This window comes from Dasypus novemcinctus, chromosome 18, assembly GCF_030445035.2.
Source record: "Dasypus novemcinctus isolate mDasNov1 chromosome 18, mDasNov1.1.hap2, whole genome shotgun sequence".
NCBI lineage: Eukaryota > Metazoa > Chordata > Mammalia > Cingulata > Dasypodidae > Dasypus > Dasypus novemcinctus.
The window spans coordinates 52,109,165-52,130,015 of record NC_080690.1 but is presented as its reverse complement, the minus strand read 5'-3'; the positions used below and the strand labels follow the sequence as shown (position 1 = coordinate 52,130,015).

Below are 20,851 nucleotides of genomic sequence, written 5' to 3'. Positions count from 1 at the left end.
ACGAGCCCCCGGCGCAGGCCAGGAGCAGGAGAAGGCAGCAGTATATGCGTCCCATGCTGGTTCTTTCCCACTGACATCAAATCCTGAGGTTTTAAAATTAATCCCACACAAAGACAACCCTTCATTGCGGAGCCTGTTTGAAATTAGACTAGCAGTAATGACCTTTCTAAGATGTCTGTTGTTAAGAGAGCCCCCTGGAGCAGCTGAAAGTCTACCTCTTCTCTCCCTCCCTCCCCCGCCTGTGGGGGACGTGAGGGCCGCCCCAGCAGCTCAAGGTGACTGCTGGGCCTGGCCGGGGGCGCTGCCGGGCAGCGGGAAGTGGCCGCCTGTGCAGATGGCCGCGCTGCCTCCAGCCCCCTGGGACCGGGAGCCGCTGGTTGCTTCCCAGGTCGGAGTGGCTGACCGTCCCCAGCCGAGAGCCGCACTTCACCTCCAGGGCAAACAGATTGAGTTCTAACCAGTATTTTTGTTACAGGGAACTGGAGAAATAGAAGGACTAAGATTTAATATTAGCTAATAAAGCAAAAGAAGCATTTGGTCTTCCAAGGATGAGAAGCCCCCACTGGGGCACAGCAGGGGAAATCGGCTGTGCTCCACAGACACCCCCACTCACACCCGCCACCCCCACCCCCACTTGTCTGGCTCACCTGGCCTGGAACATGGCTGGAGTCAGGGTGCATGGGTGGTGCAGGCGGCCAAGTGGGACAGACCAGGGTCTGGAAGCCGAATCTAAGCTCCTGAATCCAGGGCGGTTAGGCAGCCCCTGACCTGGGCGGTGGACGTGCCTCTGACCAGATCCTTGCACAGACATGAAGAAAACTTTTCCCAGAGAGAATAAACCCTCACAGCAACATGCCTGTCCCTTAGAGTGACCAAGGACTATTTGGAGCTTATGTGGTTTGAATGTGACCTTCTTGCCAGATGACAGTGGAATAACAATTTACTTATTTTCGGTAACTGCCGTGCTTCTAAATACTTGAACGGTGTCATCACTGCCATTGGTGGTTCGAAGCCCTGGCTGTGGTGCCGCGGAGGCCTCTGTTTGGGGTCTAGGTCTTCAGAAGGAGAAAAGCGCATGTGAGCGTGTCATTATTTGGGCTGCATGCCCCGACAGCTGCTGTATTTCCCTAGCGTTCTTCGGAGAAGGAGCTGTGCGGTGTTGGATTTTGAGGCCCCTCCTACAGCAGCCTCTGCTCGGGCCTTATCTCATTGGAGTTGCTTCTTTTAACCCGTGGCAGTGGTTTGGAAAACCCGAGGCCTGTGAAGACACTTTGCAGGTTTTGCAAAAAAAAAAAAAAAAAAAAAAAACAACAGGAGCACTTTTTATACCATAACAGTCGCTGTCAAAGGCCTTTCTCTAGCCTGGGCAGAGAAGGTGCTCGGTCTGCTGGTTGCATGAGGGCAGTTGGAAGGATGCCCCCTTCTCGGGTTTAATATATTTCACTTCGCTTAGGCAGCCGGATCAGAAGCTTGCAAGGAAAACCGATGCCCTTTTCCACCGCTAAATTAACCAGAATCATGTGGAAAACAATCCAGGCCTTGTAGGAAAGGGGAGCCATTAAAATGTGCCCTGAGCAAATGGACTGCACCCAATCCAGCAGCCTCGCGCGTGCTCAGCGGCTGCAGACAGGAGGCCGCTCCCCGGGATGGAGGGAACCGCGTTGTAGTGCCACAATTAAAATCAGCTCCTCTTCCAAAAAATAAAAGGGAGGAGGGAAGAAGGAGAACATCAAAGACAGATTGAAACGTGTAGTCCTCTTGAACCAAAGCCTGCAGCGATTCACGGCCCCCTTGTTAATGAGAAATTTTGACCTCTGGTTTGTAAGTTAAACTTGTAATCCCGGCTAATGAAGTAAATCACTTCCAACTTGAGCCTGTTGTTCCCGGGCTGCTTTGCACACCAGGTCTGGGAGCAGGGACCCAGGCTGTGCGTTGTGAGGAGCTGCTCCCAGTTATCCCACAGGCATGTATCGTGGGCCCCTATTATTTGATTGTAACCCATGTATTTATTGGTGAGAGAGCACGTGCCCTGCAGACCGTGCTGACCAACAGGACTGAATAACACAGTGCAGGGAGGGAGCCCGGGGCCGCTAGCTGCTGCGTTTCTTCGTTTCTTTAGCAAATAGAAGTGCCTCTTGGTCAGCTCCACATCCACAAACTAAACACCTCGTCCAGCGCTTTGCGCATGGCCCAAGTCGACGCTTATGCGCTGAAGAAAGGCTGCTGAATGAAGGAAAGTCTCTTTGGGTGGTTTGGAGCTTGGAAGAGAGGGTGGCTAGGAAATGTGAGCCCCAGAGAGGCAAGGCTGAGGAGTCTGTGAGCTGAGCCTGACTTCCGGCCGCATGCAGGGCCAGTGGGGAGCAGGCAAAGAAATGCGATTGTGTAAACTGGATACAGCTGGGAAGCCAAGGGGATTTCTTCTTGTAGTGACATTATATTGGAGAGAAATGTTCTCAGAAACTACCTTATTTTCATTGAGTGAGGGCAAAAGCAGGTATCAGGCTATCGTTTCCTCTAAAAGGGATTTAATCCGGGTAGTTATTGATGCTACTCGGAAAGCCCTATTTTTATTTGATTCCACAATGGATCATGTGCTCTTTCTCCCTGCTAGTCTAAATCTTCTCAGTATTTTCCAAATTACTCTGTGAGTTATCTTAGTTTCTGATCGGGCAACAATATTATCGAATTTTCTGCTGGAGACAGCACAGCCACACAGTGGGGTGCTGTCCTCGGGGCGGGTACGTGCCTTTGGGTATGAGCTGTTGGGAGGTGAATCATCTGGTCTTTGGGGACTTTTGTCAGCCATGTCCCTCCCTCCAAGTGGGGGTACCTCCTCCGGATCTCAGGCCACTCCCCTCCAGCCTGAGCCTGGGGAGGGGGCAGCCCCTGTGAACTGGCAGGGACATGAGGAATCAGCAGGAGTCCCCGTCCACAGAGGTAGATGCTGCCCAGCCCTTCCGCGCTGTGATCTCTGTGACGATTCTAAGCACTGTGACAGAAGATGGCTCTATTTAGAAAACGGGGAACCTGACCTTTTTCCCTCTCTTACATTGGACATCCTTTGTCTCTCTTATATTCCTTGGCAGGTAGTGGCCGACAAGGTTTCCAGAATCCATCTTCAAGCTCTGTGACTATAAGGAGGAAGTTGGCAGGAGGGGGGTGGGGGGGCTTAAGCCACTGACCTCTGTTATTTCTGCAGAAGGGGACTCAGTAATCCTCTCCGAGCATCTTTCTGGGTTTTCCTTAGACGAACCAAAGCCTCGGGGCACTTTTCCAGTGTCTGACCCTGCAGGGAGCTGTGGGGTGACCGGGTCCCCACCTCCAGGCAGGGAAGGTCACTGACCAGTGAGTGAAATCCCAGGACGGCTGGGGCCTGAGGCTGGATGTTTAGGCTGACTACAAGCAATAGCACATCATCCATAAAGAGATTTGAATAATCTGATTTCTCCTCTAAATTCAAGCCTGTACAAAATGTGCATTTCGTCAACAAGTTGGAGAAAATGCAGCAGTGACTGTTCTCAGATGATAGACCTGGGTATGTGGAGAAGCCTGTTGAGAGGGGCAGTGAACATAATCATGGTTTATTAGCAGCACAGGCTTTTTCCTTTGTTTCTATTCATTTAATTCAAAGTGAAACAACTCAGCATGCAAAACTAAAATTAGCTGGGAAAAAAAGGTGTAAGTGAATAAACAGGCAGATCCATTAAGAGTCGATGGGTTATCGGATCCCTTGCCATTCCTCAGACAGCGGCCTATTAAAAGTGGTAATGTCTGCTGCAAGCGACGCCCCTGGCCAAGAAAGAAGGCCAAGGCAGGCCTATTTCACATGCATCAGACACAAGAATTAAATAGACCAATGTTCCCTAAAAGACTGAAGTACATCTCTTTCTGACGTTCATCTCGGGCAAAAATTCATTGATCTCAGTATGTCCCTTGGCAATTATAAAATATTAAATCCAAGTCACACTTTCCTAGTTGGCTTAATTTTTTCTCTTTTCACAGCTTTCTATTTGATCAATTTTAACAAGTTAGGAATAGCATCTAATAATAAAAACTGCAGAGCTTAAAAGTTTGTTCTTTTGACGTTCTTTCTTCCTTGCTTTGTTTTGGGTTTGCATTAACTTGGTGTCATCTGAAATGTCTTGAACACTATTTTAACAAACAGAAACGACCTGAGTGAGCCAGAAGGTTTTTTATTGAGAGTAATATTTATTAGTATAAGGACAGCCTGGTGCTAAAGATTTTCTTAGCACATGCCTAAACAACCTTCTTATTGTTGTATAGTCATTAATGCTTTCCTATTTGAAAATTACCAGGAGGTTTAAGCCGGAAGTATCTGGTAGGGCTAGAGGTTTTTGAGTAGTTCCACTGAGATTTACAAAAGATGCATATCCCTTTCCCCATTTTTATGCATATGTAATTTTTTAGCGTTTGATGTTGTTAATTCAGAATAGAACATAAATTCTAGCATAGACCCACATAATAAAAATGCAGAATTTGGGGGGCCCATTTTCATTAGAACATCAATATGGGAATTACTTGGGGGGAAATATTGTATAATAGTAACTTTACTCTTCAGTTCTCCTTGCCATAAACTATGAGAATATTCCTCAAAATTTTAAAACTGGGTTTTATAAGATACAGAATCATTTGATGTGAAATCATGAATTCTGCAGTGACGTCCCCCCTACATTTGGGTTTTCACATAGGAACGGTAATATATTAATTGCCTGCCTTGTACCAATCTCTTCGTTAAATGCTTATTTATATTATTTCTTTTAGTTTTCATCACAAATCCATTAGGTCACGATTGTCCCTACTTTTCAGATAAGGAGTCCGAGGGGCCCACAGCCATGCAGCAACTTCCCTCCCTGACCAGCAAGGCCAATCCTTTTGGGATTTTGTGCAGCAGAATCAGAAAGGGGGGAGGGGGTGAGAGAAGGTGGGCATCAAGAGGGAGGGGCCTGGAAGACAATGTTGGGGATACTGAAACAACAGGGGTGGGGGTAGCTGCCCTACTAGAGGCAAGAGGTGGAAGAGAAGGGACAGCGTGGAGATACCGGGCTGTGCTCTATGTATCTCCTTCAGAGCGTTTGAGCACTGTCAGGAATGAACCTGGCTTTTTCTGAAACTGCCTTTAGGCTGATGGATTGTGTTTCTTTGTCTGGGATCCTGCCCTGAGACTGGACCACATGGAAGATGGCTTTATAAGCACTACCTTGGTCTTGGTTTGGAATGACCAATTACAGACAACGTTTCAAAGAGAATTCAAAATAGAGCTGTAGCATGGAGACGAGAAGGCTCTAAATCTAGGGGCTTCTGGGCCCCTAATAGGCCTTGCCCTGATCTCTAAAGGAGCCTCCCATGCAGAATTTTCTGCACACTTTCTTTGTGACTGCTGTGGTCATTCTCCTCCGAGTTTCATTTTTCCTCAGGCCCATCCCCCTCTCCCTCTCACCATGCAATGATCTTGAATTTCATTTTCCTTTCTGAGGGGGGCAAGATGCCCCCCGCCCTGTCTTGAGGACATGCTTAGAGCCCTAGGGGCCCATGCTGGGCTGTGAGCCATCTGTCCCGGCGGTCCAGGCAACACAGGGCCTGCTTGTAGATGAGCCCAGGGCTGGCACTGGGTCCAACCGTGGCTTGCTCATCCACCTGTGGGCCTCCCACAGTGCCCTCCACTTTCCGGGTTACCAGCCCCCTAGAATATGGCTTCACAGCGAATAGGGGTCCAGGAAGGTTGGGTAGACAGACGGACGGAGGGAGGGAAGGACAGGTGGACTAGAGAATGGCTGAGAATATCTCATAAACTCATGTCAAGAACTGAACGTGCAGCCTGTCCAAGGAGGATCAACATTTTTTGAAAGATCTAAGAAAGATGCTCCCCACAAAGGACTGTGACCCCAAATCAAGGTCTCCCAAGGGATCCCTCTGGCCACCTGTTATGAGAATCACCCAGGGGACCTGCTCATTCGGGTCCCAGGGTCCGCAGACCCACACAGCCAGGAATGGGCCTGAACAAGAGACCCGGGGAGTCTGCACTCCCACACTGGAGAAGCAGTGCTCTTCTAAAGGAAGGCACTGGGTGGAAACTCTTCTAGGAGAAGGAGCTGAGTCCCCCGTTCAGTTCCAGTGGCCATTGGCCCGGCCATGGCAGGTCCAGGACCCAGCCCAGCCCTCCCTTGCCCCACAACGCCCTCTCTGCTGCCAGGTAGAGGCTGCACTGCCACAGCCCCCACCCTTCTCTCCACAGCAGCCTTACTCCTCGTGCCCTGGGATCCCCAGGCCGCCCTCATTAAGCTACGTGGGTCCCAGGGACCTCCAGCGGTGAGAGGTCCCTAGCCTGCCTGGGACTGTGGTTCTGATGTCAAGGTCAGCTAGAGGGCTGTCCAGTTCCCCCTTGGGAGGGGCCCCAGAAGTCCCTTTTCCCAGGATTTCATCAGTTCTGGGAAGGGGTCCTGGAATCTAATAGCCCTTGGTGTGGGTGAACAAAGCTGTTGCTTCTTAGGTGGAGCCTCAGTCAGCCCATCTATAAAATGGGGGTAAAAATAATAACCTCTTTGCCTTGCTCACAGGGCTGCTTGATTGCTCCAGACACCTCACATACATTAGAACACTTTGCAAGCCTCAAAATGTACAGGCTCTGTGTCCCTGTGCCCGTTTAATCTTGTGCCCTGAAGCATATCTGGGGTGATTTCCCTTCCATTGGTGGAGCTGGGGCAAAGCTCCCATCCTCCTCCAATCGGAAACCTTCTTTGCCTTGGAGGGGAAAAGGGCCTCTTGGGACTCAGTATGCAGTGAAATTTCTGTACAGGCCTTGAGAGTTGCACTATCTCCCCCACATTCCCTGTCCTCCAGTTTAAATATTTGATTCTCATGTCATATTGGGAATTTAATCTGGTTCGTAATCATAGCACCTACGTACCTGTAAAATACAGCCATGGTCAGTGTCTCAGCAGTGACTATTTTTGGTGTGCGTGTGTGTTTACTGCATGTTACAAGTAGGCAAAACAGTTTACATATTTTTGAGCCCATGTTAACATGATGTTCTTTCCGGAACATAATGTGTCCCTGAAAATTCCCAAATATTTCACTCTCAAATCCAACAATGTTGTTACTAAAATGGCTCTGTTTAAAGAACACTTGGGCGAACTTTATTTTTCTTTAACTACACACTCATTTTAAAGGTCCGGGTGTTTAGTTGCCAGAGCAGTGACCTGAGAATAACCTCTCTCTGGTACCTGCTTTTCTGATTCGCGGTGTTAGCATTCGGAAACGCTCTTTCCCTTCGAGTTTCAGCAGCTAAATAAGTTGCAACCCCTTCAGCTATACTCATAAAAATTTGCTTCCAGACAACATGGTCTGTTTATTGTGTAATAATCGAAATGGCACTAAATTGCAGTGATTGCCGAACACTTAGGAATTGTATTAACCCCTTCAGTGCCAAGCTGGCTTCTGCCATCTCCCCGACAGACAGGCAGTGTGAATGTGTTTCTGTTGCCATGTGTCCCTCAGTCAGTGTCACAAGGGAACTAAGTATCCTCAGGTCCAAGCTGTGCCCTGGCAAGCGGGCCAGAGCCTGCTCACACAGACCTAACCAGAAGAAGAGTCTCCAGCCTGGGCCCCGGACAGGGGTGGTGGGCAGTTCCCCTGGCGTGGACCCAGAGGCTGGATGGCCCAGTCCTGGCCCACAAGGCCCCATGTCTGTCCCCCTGGCTTCAGCTGTGTTGTGTGTTTTGATGACAGTTGCTTTCTAGCTGGGCTGGAGAATCAAATGCTCCAAAGAACAGTGGGGGTCACCAGCCATTCTGCTGAGGACACCTCCTTTGAGAAGCTGCTCTTTGAGGTGCCAGGCCAGGCCGCCCTGCAGGAGGCCGGATGGAGGCGGTCGTGGCCTCCCTGGGCCCTGCCCGCGCCTGCCCTGTGCCTGCTCCGTGGCGCGGCAGGCCCGGGAAGGAAGAGTTAACCAGAAATGGAGCGGCGCTGCTCCGGGGCAGGCAGCCTTGCTGCAGAGCAGAGCTTCGTTCGTGCACAGGCGAGTCATTTCCCGAAACACTGCAGACACACGGCCTCGGGCAGCCTAAAACCTTTGGAGACCAAAATGGCTCGCAGGGGTTGGAAGTAATAAGGTGTTTTTCCCTTCTTTCTCCTTCACTGAAATTCTGTGAGGTTGCTCTGCCTTGCCCGGGAACAATGGGGCTGTTTTTGTGTTTTCTATGGGTATTAAGATCCATTACAGTGTGACATTTTTAAGATTGGTTATCCTGTAGTTTGGTGTTAAATTGAAGTTGTTTGTTTTGAATTTAATTCTTTCATTTTTCAAATGAAAAAAAGGCAGCTCTGCGGTGCGGCTGGCTCACTGAACTGTGCCTGTACTTGCTTTGGAGCGGATCTCTTTGCCATCCCCAGACCTCAGCAGAATTAGCCATGAAGGAATATGACCTATTCGCCTATTGGAAAGACTGTAAGAATCCTTCTAGATGCCTTTCCAAACTAGAATCAATTGAGAGTAGATGGGGTGGGTGTCGTCTTCACCGCATCTCGAGAGAAACAGAATACGAGCTGGTTTTTAGCAGAACGTTCTACGTCTGATCTATTTTGCGTATTGCTGCCTGCATATAATTATTACTACTCTCTGTGGATGACAAATGACCCCAGCAGCAGTGGGCCAGCAGCCACCAAAATGACATCTGTTAACTCTTTGTCAAATGCCCTCTCCTTCTCCCTTTATCCCAAACAGTTCTGTGGTTAATTACGGTCTGAGCTTATCACACAGTCTTTCGAGACCTGCTTAGGGGCAGGGAGAATCTGGCTCCAAGAACTTCCCTTCTCCCTCCCTTAAAATAAAGGAAAAAGCCATAGCAAATGATTTGAAAATAAACATTCATTCGTAGCACTAGAAGAGGTGGTTGGAATATGTTTTGATGAAACCCCAAGATTACAGAGTAGGACTGTGTAGCATTGTGTCTAAAGGCCCGACTCGTCATGGAAAACAGAATCAAATCAAATTCTTGTCAAACCATGAAAGAGTTTCTATCAGAGGAACGTGGTCAGCCACCGTTACCCTTGAGGAGTGCAAGCCAATGACCAACTTAGACGAGTTCATGGGGAGAGGCCATTTCATCTCACTCGGGCACTGGAGCTCAGAAACCAAAATTCAGGCCCAGCCCAAGCAGGGAGGGACAGTGACGTCTAAGTCCTGAGGCTGGAGGTTTGTGTGGGCCCGACCTCCTCCCCGGAACCCCGCATGTGGGCTCGAGTGTGGTATCAGACTGGGTGTTGCGTCCTGGGGGCCTCTTTGCCCCTACCCCACCGACCCCTCCCTCTGGCAGCAGGGTCTGCAGTCCCGGGCTGACCGTTTGCAAACCTCCCTTCCGGCTCCCTGCCTTTCCTGCTTGCTGTCCCGCCCTGGGTTATCTCCTAGGTGTCTCCTCTGGATAATGGCCTAACAGCTTCTCCAAGTGGGGTTCACACCCATCCAGCATTGGGCTGGGCCATGCCCCTAGGACCAGGACAGCTCAAGCCTGACCCAGACACCTGTCCTCACAAAATCCAGAGTGGCCTCCCACCTTCACCCAACTGCAGAGGACAAGGGGGAGGGGGCTGCCTACTGGCCAGGCCACAGGGGGGCTCCCAGATACCTCCCAGCCTTGAGGAAGCTCCTACCAGCTAATTCCTGGCTGCACAGCTGAACCCATCTTGAGATTTGGGGGAGAACCTGGCAGCTGGATGATTCCAAAGCTTTCAATATAAGATCCTGGAGAGCGCTGCTCTGCCTTTGGGGGAGGAGACCTCAAGAATCCTGCCACTGTCTCAGTTATTAACAAGGACTATTCTCTGATTCATGGGTGGGAAGGAAAACCCATTCCACTTTGATATTCTCACTATTCCACTTCCTTGCTGTCCCTGATAGAAATAAATTTTAGTACAATTCAAAACCCCCAAATCTACCCAAATCCCTACTTTCCAGTTGCATCATGTGAGATGCCACCCAAGTCAGCTTAGAGGCTGCTCCTGGCACTTCCCAGCTGAGGGGTGTTGGAAGCAGTGAGGGTGAGAGGGTGCCCTGCTGGTGCCAAGCTGCTGGCATGACACGCCAGCGCTGTCTCAGACATCCGTTTCTCCACACACGGGGAGTTTAACATGCCTTGGCTTAGAAACCATGCCCAGATTCAAGTGGGCTGGTGCGTTTGGGACAGCAGGAGCAAGTCTGTCCATGGGGAAGCCCCGGGGTAGAGGTGATGAGCTTGAGGAACGAGGGCTGTCATTTGCACCTGGATTAATTCACCAGGATCTTGACCCATGAGCCAAGGGTCTCAGACCTTGAAACAAAGACAGATGTTTCGGTTCTGCTTTTGGTGTTGTGTCTCAAATCCCAGTGGTGGAAAATACATCCGTGGGAGATAGATCTTCCTCCTTTTGGGTTTTCTCATTTCTGGCCATCGATTCCTCCAAATAATATTCAAAATAAATTCTGTGACCGGAGCAGAATTTGAAGAGAATATTGAGAGGAGTGCCCTGGCCTCACTCCCGGCCAGCACAGAGTGGCTGCGAGGCCGCCTTGCTCGACCTCTGTCACACGGGCTGGACGTGAAGCGAGCTCTCCTGGGCCTTGGGTCCCGTCCCAGAGTCCTGGCCCTGGGTTCTCCAGAGCTTCCCTCCCACAAACAGCATCTGCCCTCGTGGTGGGTAAACGGCCTCCTGTCACTCTGCTTGCCTCAGGGTTTTAAGACGTCGATCCTGGTGGGGGGTGGGGGGGGAGGGAGTCGATTAGGACCCCCTCTATGCCCCCCACGCCCACTGGCTTCCTCCCCTTTATACCCTTCCAGCTGCGGGCAGGGGCAGGGAGCAGGCCGGTAAGGACTGCCACACGAAGGCCACCTCGAGGCCTCCCTTTCCCACCAACACCCCCTACCTGCCTGCCCAGGATGCAGGTGGAGTGGGGACTTGCCTTAGGAAGGGTCCTGAGAGGCGGCTCAGGAGCACCCCTGAGGCCAGAGCCCTGCCCTGTCCGTCCATGGGGCTGAGGCTCCAGGTCTGCCACTCAGGACCTGCAGTTTCCTTTCAGACTCTGGCCTGGGGGTGCACATGTGGATTAAATCAGAGCAATATGTTTTCTAACAGCATCTTGGCTCAAAAGTCAAGCAGATAAATGGAAACAAGCCTGGCTCTATGTGAACGAGAAGGGGCTGACCGGAGGGCCTCCTCCCTCCCCTGGCGGAGTGCTGGGAGGCAGGACCGCCCTCCAGGGCTCTCCCCCCACCTCCAGCCCTGTGACCCCCTCAGCCTGGCCCAGCAGGGACGGTGGAGGAGATGACACATTCCAGAGTCACTTACCTCTTTCGCCTTCAGTTTCCTCACCTGTGAGTGCAGGTGACAGTGCCCCCCTCCCTGCCCCCCCCCCCCCCAGGACCTGGGAGACTGCGTGAGACAATCCTGCAGCTCCAACTGCTGGTTTCCCACGTGCTGAAGGCAGGAGCCCCCGCAGGGGCCCTGGAGGGCCGGCCGCAGCAGGGAAGATGGCAGCTGCTGATGGACACTTGCTGGAGGCTGGTTTGCTGTTTTGAACAGGAGAAAGAGTCTCCCATGGAGGCAGCAGGCATGACGGCCCCTGGGCCTGCTCCCTGGCCTCTGTGCGGAGCTGCTCCCGAGGCCCCCTGGGAAAACAGAAGGGCTGACCTGTAGCTCCCCAGCCGTTTGTGCACCTGGTCAGGAACCAGATGATTTGCATGTCCAGCAGTAGTGTACCTTCTTTTTCAAAGCCACGCTGTTGTGTAAACACCTAAATGAACTCTAGCCAGCTGTGCCCCTCCCTGTGTGAGAGGAGTGTTTGTGGCACCCTCATCCTCAAAGGCCTTCCCCGCAACCCCCAGGGCCCACCGGCCACCCCCTAGCCAGAAACCCTCCAACAGGCTGTCGTATTCAAGAGGTCAGGAAAAGGGGTGCGCTTATGACAACTTGGAACCCCCGCCGTGTGCGGTACTTAACATGAGCCTCACCTGTGGTAGGTGCAGCAAATCTTCATTGATGAGTGTTAGGAATGTCAAGTGATTATCAACCTCCTTTCTCCTTGATGCACGCCTTTACGTGGTGAAGGAGAAAGCCAGAGAGGACGCTTCTCAGACTGTTAGAAGGCCAGCTCGTCCTTCCCTCATGGCCCTCGCGGCTCTGAGCTGCACTTCTTTTCCAAAAGCACCACGTTGCCCCCAAAGGCAGAGGCTCCTCACTGTCCCCCCAGTGCCTAGAACCTGGTAGGTGCTGCCTGAGCAGCAGCCGAATGAATGAGCAGGGGGGGCAGAGAGACTGGAAGAGAATGGGGGGTGGCGAGAATAAGGGTGATGGAGAGACGGAGAATAAGAAAAAAAGTGTGAGAGCAGAATGAGGGAGTAATAAGAGAGAGAATGAGGGAGTACAAGTGTGGGGCCGGGCAGAGGGTGAGATTGCTAAGAAATGGAAATGCTGTTATTATTTCACTTTTAGGATACCGTCACAAGAATCTGTCTGTGCGAATGCAGGAAAGCAAGGACCTGCCCTCCTTCCCTTTCCCCTCCCCCCTCCCTCCCTCCCTCTCTCCTTCCCCTCCCTCTCCCCACCCTGTCTGCTCTCCCTCCCTCCCTTGCCTGTCCCTTCCTCCCTCTCCCCTCCCTCTCCCTCCCCCTTTCTCCCTCTCCCACCTCCCTCTCTGCTCCCCCTCCCTCCCTCTCTCCTTCCCCTCCCTCTCTCCTCTCCCTTCCCTCTCCCTCCTCCCTCCCTCTCCCTCCTTCTCTGCTCTCCCTCCCTCACCCCCCCTTTCTCCCTGTCCCCTCCCTTTCCCTCCCCTTCTTCCTTCCCCTCCCTCTCCCCTTCCTCCCCTGCTCCCTCTCCCTCCCCCTCCTTCGCTGCTCCCCCTCCCTCACCCCTCCCCTTCCTCCCTCTCCCCTCTCCTCCCATCTTAGGCAGGTGACACTCAGGAGCAAAGGAGCCCACCACCACCCTGCAGGTCAGCCTGGCAGAGAGCCAGAGGGAGGCAGACCTGGAGGGCCAGAGGACCCCTTTTGCCTCTCTGGGAAATAGGGAAGTGGGGACATGGATCCCATTGCTCAGGAGTATTCTCTGATTGGCACAACAAGGACAGTAGTACAGCTTCGCTGGTCCTCTCTGGTTCAGATCCTGATGCTTTTTAAATTCCCCACAGAAGACAAGCAAAGGCAGACTCGGGCAGGGACGCGGCCAGGGGCAAACCTCAGCCTCAGCCACCTCCTAGCTCCTGCAGCCCAGTCTCAAAACGGGGATCCAATGTCGGAAGTTAAAAATCACAGCAGGGCTCCTTCCCAAAACTGGTTTGAGATGCTAGAGGTGAGAGAGGTTGGGGAGGAGAAAATAGATTTCTCTTTTCTTTTCTAGGAAAAAGGTTCCAGTCTGCCAGCTTCTCCTAGATCACATCTCCTTTCTGGAGACAAAGGGCAGGTGGGAAATTAAGTGGTTTTTTTTTTTTATTAAGATTTGATGCTGCTGTGCTAAGAATCTGAGTTTATATAAAAAATGTGCAAGTGCCAAACCTCAAAGCAAGTCCACAGAGCCAAAGTAAATGGAATGGTAGCAAAGAAGAAAAAGGAAGGCAAGGTTATGGGGTGGTGCTAGGGGCCCTGGGGTGCACTCATCTGGTATTCCGCAACGCTCAGGTTGTGTGGGATCAAAACACTTGCCAGTGCTTGTTCACATCTTACTGCCCAGGGTAAGACGGCCGAGAGCAGCAGCCCACACATTCAAAGGACCTGCGTTGAGAAGAGAAGCAGGTATAGCTGTGGTTGAGAGCCTCATTTGCATTAGGAGGTCCCTGCATTGCTGGTGGAAAGCTTGGGACCTGGTCTCTGTTGGGAAGTGCTAGAGACTGGGAAACTCATCCGCAGGCAACTCATCAGCTGTTCACCTGTCCCTTCCCCAAAACTCTCCCCTTCCCAGGGCTAAAGTGGGGACCCTTTCTCAGGGTCTTGCTGAGCCCCTCTCTTTCTGGGCAGTACATATCCTTTTGCAAAAGCTTGCTTTTTCACTTAATTTTTTTTTCTTCATATTTAACCATGTCAGTATACATAAATCTAGTGTGTTCATTTTCATTACTGAGCAGTGGTCTCTTATATGACTACACTACATTTTATTTTTCCACTGCTCAGTCAATGGAAATTTAGGATATTCCCACTTTGGGGCTAATAAACAATGCTATGCTCAACACATTTTAAAGTCTCCTTGTGCATCTAACCTTGCGGGTCTCTAGGGTGCAAAAAGCTAAATGAGGAATTGCCAGGTTAGGGGGGATACTCTTCATTAACTTTCCTTGCTTGTGCCAAATTCCTCTCCAAATTGTTCTATGGAGATAACATTCTTCATAGGAGTACATAACTGTTCCCATTTCCCCACATCCTTCCCAACAGTCGGTGTTAGCAGATTGTTACCGTTTACCATTTTTCTTTGTATTTTCCTGCTTAATAGTGAGTTTGAATATCTTTTCACATGCTTATGGACTATTTAGTTTTTCTCACCTAACATTTGCCTGATTATATCCTGGCCATTTTTCTCTTAGGTTGTTTGTATTTTTCTTTTTGAATTAAAATGTTTTATGACATATTCCAGATATTAATCTTTTTTTAAGGTTATATGGGTTGTAATTATCTTCTCCCAGTCTGTGGCTTGGTGGTGTCTATTGATATACAGTGGTGGGATTCTCTTTTTCCTTTGTCATTTATAGTTTGTAGATATTATACAAAAAAATCCTTCTCTACTCCCAATGGCATAAAAATATTTTCCTGTCTCTTTTTTCTTTTTCATTCAAATTTATTGAGGTATAGTTTACAGGCAATAAAATGCACCCATTTTAAGTGTAGAGTTCAATGCATTTTGACAAATTATACAACCATGTAACTACCACCCCAAAGAAGATCTAGAACATTCCCTCCTCCCCTCAAGAATGTTCCCTCATGTCCCTGCCCAGACAATCTCTCTTTTATCTGACTCCAGGCAACAGCTAATCTGCTTTCTGTCATTGTAGATGATGCTTGCCTTTTCTAAAATTTCATATAAATGGAATAACACAGTTATTGAGTTATTTTGTGTTGGCTTCTTTTGTCTAGCCTACTGCTTTTGAGATTCACCTATGCTGTTGCACCTCTCAGTAGTTCATCCTTTTTTAAAAAAATATATTATTAAATTTACTTTATTTATCCCCCTCCCTTCCCCTAGATGGTTTGCTTACATGTGTGCTCATTGTTTGCTTGCCTTCCCCAGGAGGCACTGGAGACCATACCAAGGACCTCCCACATGAGAGGTGAGTGCCCAATGGGCTGGGCCACATCTGCTCCCCGTGGACCCCTGCATCTGCTGGCTGCTTGTCTCAGTGGGGGCAGCATCTAGCTCTGTGGGGTTGGGAGGCAGCATCTGCTCATCTTCTTTTAAGAGGCACTGGCACTGAACCCGGGACCTCCCATGTGGTAGGCAAGTGCCCAAGTGGTTGAGCCACATCCACTTCCCTAGTTCATCATTTTTATTGTTGAGTAGTATCCCTTTGTATGGATATGCCACAGTTTATTTTTCAACTTATCTGTTGTTAGACATTTGGGTTATTTCCAATTTTGGGCTATTTTGAGTAAAGCTGCTATGAACATTTGTGTACAAGTCTTGGTATGTGTTTTAGTTTCCTGGGCTGCTCAAGCAAATACCAAGAAATCGGTCAGGTTACACAATGGGAATTTATTTGCTGATGGTACAAGGTTGGGAAAAAAGTCCACATCAAGACATCAACAAGGCAATGCGTTCTTCCCGGAGACTATGGTGTTCTGGGGCTGGAAGCTGGTGATCTTGGTCCATGGCTTGTCACCTGGCAAGGCACATGGCAGCCTCTCCTGGCCACTCCATTCTCTTCTGGGTTCCATTGAATTTCATCTTCTTGCTTCCATGGCTTTCTCTCTGTCTGAATTTCACTCCACTTATAAAGGACTCCAGTAAGAGGATTAAGACCCATTCTGGGGAAGCGGATTTGTCTCAACTTATAAGAGTGTCCCCCTACCATATGGGAGGCCCAGGGTTCAAACCCAGTGCCTCCCAACCCATATGGTGATGCACGCAAGGAGTGCCGTGCCACGCAGGGGTGTCTCCCACATAGGGGAGCCCCATGTGCAAGGAGTACGCCCTGTAAGGAGAGCTGCCCATAGCAAATAAAAGTGCAGCATTCCCAGGAGTGGCGCCACACACACACGGAGAGCTGACACAGCTCAAAAAGAGACACAGATTCCCAGTGCCATTGACAAGAATGCAGGTGGACACAGAAGAACACACAGCGAATGGACACAGAGAGCAGACAGTGGGGGTTTGGGGAAGGGGAGAGAAACAAATAAAAACAAATCTTGAAAAAAAAAAAAGACCCATTCTGATTGAGGTGGGCCACACCTAACTGAAGTAACCTCATCAAAAAGTCCTACTTAACAATGGGTTCGCACCCACAGGAATGGATTAAATTTAGGAACATGTTTTGCTGAGGTACATACCTCTGAACCACGATATATGGATATATGTTTTCCTTTCTCTTGGTCAAAAATCTGGATGTGGAATCTCTGGGTTACACAATGAGTGTATGTTTAACATTACAAAAACTGTTCAACTAAACCATATTACACTTCTGTATCAGCGATGTATGAGAAGTCTAGTTGCTCCATCAGAACTTGGGGTTGTCAGTTTTTAAAGTGTTAGGCTATTTTAGTGGGTGTTTAGTGGTATCCTGTTGTAATATTAACTTATATTTCCCTAATGACTAAAGACATTGAACATCTGTTCATGTACTCTTGGCCTATGAAGTGTCTGTGCAAATATTTTGCCCATTTTTAAATTGATTTGTCTTTTTGTGAGTCCTTTGTTAAGATATATGTGTAGAGAATATTTTCTTCCAGTTTGTGTCTTGGCTTTTTATTTTCGTAACAGTGTCTTTCAAAGGGCAGGTTTTTTCATTTTGATTAAGTCCAATTTATCAAATATTTATATGATTAGTGCTTTTTGTGCCTTAGTAAGAAATCTTTGCCTAACCCAAGTTCACAAAGATTTTCTCCTGTTTCTTCTAGAAGTTTTATAACTTTGTATTTTACATTTAAACCTACTAATCCAGTTCAATTTAATTTTTGTGTGAGATGTGAAATAAGGTTGAGGTTCATTTTTTCCATATGGATAGCCAGTTGTCCTGGCATCATTTGCTGGAAAGGTGATCATTTCCTACACCAAATAACCTTAGCACTTTTGTCAAAAGTCAAGGAACTATATAAATATAGCTCTGTATTTGGACTTCTATTCTGATTTATATGTCAGAATCTATAACTTCTCTTCCATACATCTTTCCAGATACCCATACCATACTGCCTTGACTTTTCTAGTTTTTAGTCTTGAAATCATGTAGTTGCAAGTCTCCCAACTTTGCTCTTTTCTCAAAATTGTTTTAGATATTCTAGGACTTTATAATTTTCATGTAAATTTTAGATTCAGCTTATCAATTTCTGTCCAAAATAAAGCCTGCTGAAATTTTTATTGGGATTACTTTAAATTTATAGATCAACTTGCGGAGAATTGACATTATAAAATCTATGAGTTTTCAATTCATGAACATGGAAAATGCCTCCACTATTAGGTCTTGTATAATTTATCTTGCAATGTTTTGTAGTTTTACATGTAGAAGGTCTTCCAAATCTTTTATTAAATTTATTCCTATATATATTTCATGGTTTTCGATGCTATCACAAAATTTTTTAAAATTTCATTTTTCAATTGTTTGCTGTTAGTATGTAGTGAATGAAATTGGAGTTTTCATATTGAACATGTATCCTGAGACTGTTAAATTCACTTATTTGGTTCTACTAGGTTTTTGAACATTCCTTAAGATTTTCTACATACAATATCAGATAATCTTAAAAGAAAGATCATTTTGCTTCTTCCTACTTAAGTTGTATGGTTTAAATTTCATTTTCTTACCTTATAAAATTGACTTAGGGTATCTACTACAATTTTGAATAGGAGAGTAAACATATTTATTATTCCTAATTTTAGGATGAAAGCAATCTTTTGTGACTAAGTGTGATGTTAGTTACAGAATTTTCATAGAGGCCCTTTATTGGGTTGAAGAAGTTCCTTTATATTTCTAGATTACTGCACACTTTTTTCATGAATGAACGCTGAATTTTGTTGAATGCTTTTTTTTTTTTTCATCTATTGAGATGCTCATATGGCTTTTTCTCCTTTATTCTGTTAAAATAGTGGGTGACATTGACTGATTTTGAAATGTTCAGCCAACCTTGCATTCCTGGGATAAACCCTATTGGTCATGTTATATTATCCCTTTTCTATATTGTTGGATTTAACTTGCCAATATTTTGTTGAGGATGTATATGCCTATGTTCATGAGGGATAACAGTTTATAGTTTTATTTTCTTTTACTATAATGTGTTTGTTTGGTTTTGTTATCAGGGTAATGCTGGCCTCATAAAATGAGTTCAGAAGTGTTCCCTCCTCTATTTTCTAATGGAATTTGTGTATGCTTATAAATAATTTCTTCTTTAACTGCTTTTTTAAAGATTTATTTTATTTATTTGCTCCCCCCACACACTTGTTCATGCTGCCTACATGCTCTCTGTGTCCATTTGCTGTGTGCTCTCTGTATTTGCTTGTTTTCTCTTTATTTTTTTGTCTTTATTTTTTTAATGTTACATTCAAAAAGTATGAGGTCTCCATATAGCCCCCACCCTCCTCACCTCACTCCTTCCATAACAACAACCTCCTCGATCATCATGAGACATTCATTGCATTTGGTGAATACATCTCTGAGTACCGCTGCACCTCATGGTCAATGGTCCACATCATAGCCCACACTCTCCCCCAGTCCACCCAGTGGGCCATGGAAGGACATACAATGTCCGGTAACTGTCCCTGCAGCAACACCCAGGACAACTCCAAGTCCTGAAAATGCCCCCACATCACGTTTTCCTCCCACTCCCTACCCACAGCAGCCACCATGGCCACTTTCTCCACATCAATGCTACATTTTCTTCGATTACTAATCACAATAGTTCATGAATAGAATATCAGTAAGTCCACTTATCCATACTCTCTTCCTCCATCCTGTGGACCCTGGAAAGGTTGTGTCCACTCCACATCTATATCAAGAGGGGGCTTAGATTCCACATAGATGTTGGATGCAATTCTCCTGCTTTCAGTTGTAGGCACTCTTGGCTCCCTGGTGTGGTGGCTGACCTTCTTCATCTCCATGTTAGCTGAGTGGGGTAAGTCTAATAAACCAAAGTGTAGGAGTTGCAAGTCTGTTGCGGCTCAGGGCCTGGCTATCACATGGTCAGTCCAGAGTTTCAGGTCCCCTGAGTATACACTAAACCCCGTACCAACCACAGATCCGGTAAAAGTAACAGGAGAGGCTTGTGAACAAAGATCACATCTGAGTCCAGCTCCATCACACAGAAACACAAACTCCAAAGTAGGGCCAACTGACATGTCACTGAACTCCATCTGCCATGACCATAGAACCTGTGGGTCTCTGTAGCCCTCAGAGACCTGGGGTTGTGTCTACTTTATCTATCTCTGGGACTCTGCTGAGATGTGTGTAAGGGTCACCTCTCTGATGACCTCCCGGCTCTTTTTTGGAGACTCATAGCCATATAAACTCATTTGTCCTTTCCATTTCCCCTTTTTATTCAGGTCAGAAAGCATTTTTAACTCCTGGTATTATATGTAGACTGAGATATTCTGCTGGTCTGAGTTGACCCTTTTATTCAAGGTCATTTTCTAGTTACATCATCAGATGGTACTTGGTAGTAATCCCTTGGCGCCAGGGAGGCTCATCCCTGGGAGTCACATCCCACACTGGGGGGAAGGCAATGCATTTACATGCTGAGTTTGGCTTCGAGACTGGCCACATTTGAGCAACATGGGGGCTCTCAGGAGGTAACTCTTAGGCACCCTGCAGCTCGAGGCCTTGTTCTTATTTCAGGTGCACAGGCTCACAAGCATAGTCATTAGTATCAAGGGCTCATTGTTGGACCATTCTTCTTCTTTGGTATTTGCCATTGTACTTGGGTTGTCGTCTCTTTAGAAGGCACTGAGAACTGAACCTGGGACCTCCCATGTGGGAGAGAGGTGCTCAATTATTCGAGCCACCTCAGCTGCCTGCTTTGTTCTCTCTCTTGTTGTCTTTCCTCTTTTGTTGCATCATCTTGTTGAGCCAGTTCACCATGACTGCCCATTGCACCAGCTCACTGTCTTTCTCACCTTCTCCTGGGAAATAAACCAGGACCTCGCATGTGGTAGGTAGGAGCTCAAACACTTGAGCAACATCTGCTTCCCCCTTAACTGTTCATTATGTAATGTTCTTGGTTATCTCTGACAATATTCTCTACGCTGATATCCATTTTGAATGATATTAGCAGACCTACTTCTGCTTTCCTTATAAGTAGTTGTATGGTATGTCTTTTCTATTCTTTTACTTTTAACGTATCCATGTCTTTATACTTAAATTGTTTTGTGAACAGCATATAATTTCAATCTTGCTTTTTTTTAATCCAGTTTAACAATCTCTGCCTTTTTGTGTTAAACTATTGATATCTAAAGTAGTTATTGATAGGTTGGATTTAAGTCAACCATCTTGCTGTTTGTTTTCTGTTTGTTCCATCTTCATTGTTCCTTTGTTCCAACTTCCTGCCTTCTTTTTAATTAATTATTACTCTTTCACTTCTCTGTGGTATGTTAGCTACACATCTTCATTTTAGTCATTCTCTAGGGTTTGCTTTATGCATCTTCAACTTATCACAGTCTGCCTTCAAATAATGTTATACCACTTCAT

General features: G+C 47.5%; 1 long non-coding RNA gene across 1 annotated transcript in view; it reads left to right on the top strand.

Moving 5' to 3' along the window:
* Positions 1 to 20,851, top strand: part of LOC131274340 (uncharacterized) — a 92,932-nt gene that overhangs the window by 65,706 nt on the left and 6,375 nt on the right. Inside the window, exon 3 of the long non-coding RNA XR_009181576.1 lies at positions 15,259 to 15,298. This is a non-coding gene — a long non-coding RNA (uncharacterized lncRNA). The remainder of the gene's footprint in view (positions 1 to 15,258; positions 15,299 to 20,851) is intronic.